A 1,155-nucleotide genomic window follows, 5' to 3' on the forward strand; every position below is an offset into this window, starting at 1 on the left:
ATAATCTCTGGGCAATAGTTCCAAGGGTTCATCTAGACTTCATAACTCTGTAAAATTTAGAGCCCATTAACATTTGTAGTTCTGTCCTGCATTCCTCTCCCACTTTGATCAGGATTCTTAATACAGAATCTTAGATGAAAATATTGTTGGGCACCATGATTTCTTTTTAAGGCAGTGATTGAGTCTTGTTTTCTGGGAGATTAATTCTCCAGGAACTTCCTCTGGTTTCTTGTAATTGTTCAGTTAAGAACTTTCTGGATGAAAAGGCTAGATGACAAGTTTTACATTTTTGATCACAGAAGTACTTAAAATTGTTGTTCTTAAGTGCCACTGAGTCAGTTTAGGGTTGTCAAGGAGTGGCTGGTGGGTTTGAACCGCCAACCTTGTGGTTAGCAGTCCAGTGCTGAACCAAACGTGGCAATTATAATAGTGTTGATTTAGTAGTGCAGAGGCTGACATTTAATCTTCCTTACCTCATAGACTTTCTGCCATAGAATCAATCTGACAAACTGGACTATAATTTGCTTTTTAAAGCTCTCTAACGCTGGCAGATCTTTATGTCTTCATTCAGGTTGTCCTTGTCTTCTGAAAGGCACTTTTAATCCAAGTGTGCCAGCAAAATTCTTCCTAGCACTCAAGGGTTAACTTAAATCCAACTCCTTCCTAGTGAACTGTAATTCTTTTTCTTCTAAATAATCAATCATAGCATATTATCTATACTTTTAAAATAGTTTTCTGTTACTTGCATTTAATTTTGATTGTCTTGTATTTACTTAAATGCTGTAATAACAGTAATATCTAAAGCATGAGTATTTGCTGATCTGTTCCTTCTGCCTTTGGTTCTTGCTTATGGTATCATCTCTCCTTGTGTGCTTGATTAACTCAGCAGTGGAATATACAATTTGTAAAGTTATTATTAGGAACAGTACCAGATCATGAATGACACTGTGTTCCTCCACAAAGGATTTGTATTTGATTTTGCCAAGTATCTGCAGGCACTATCTGTCTTCAACCATCTGAAGCCAAATCCAGTCTTGAGGCTCCCTGATCTATCCAGTTGTATGAATTATATGGCCATAGAAATACATATGAATCTGGCTTACAAAAGTACCCAACAACTCAACCAGAAGAAGAAGAAAGAAGAGGAAAAAAAGA

This window comes from Chrysochloris asiatica, unplaced genomic scaffold, assembly GCF_000296735.1.
Source record: "Chrysochloris asiatica unplaced genomic scaffold, ChrAsi1.0 scaffold00127, whole genome shotgun sequence".
NCBI classification, from domain to species: domain Eukaryota; kingdom Metazoa; phylum Chordata; class Mammalia; order Afrosoricida; family Chrysochloridae; genus Chrysochloris; species Chrysochloris asiatica.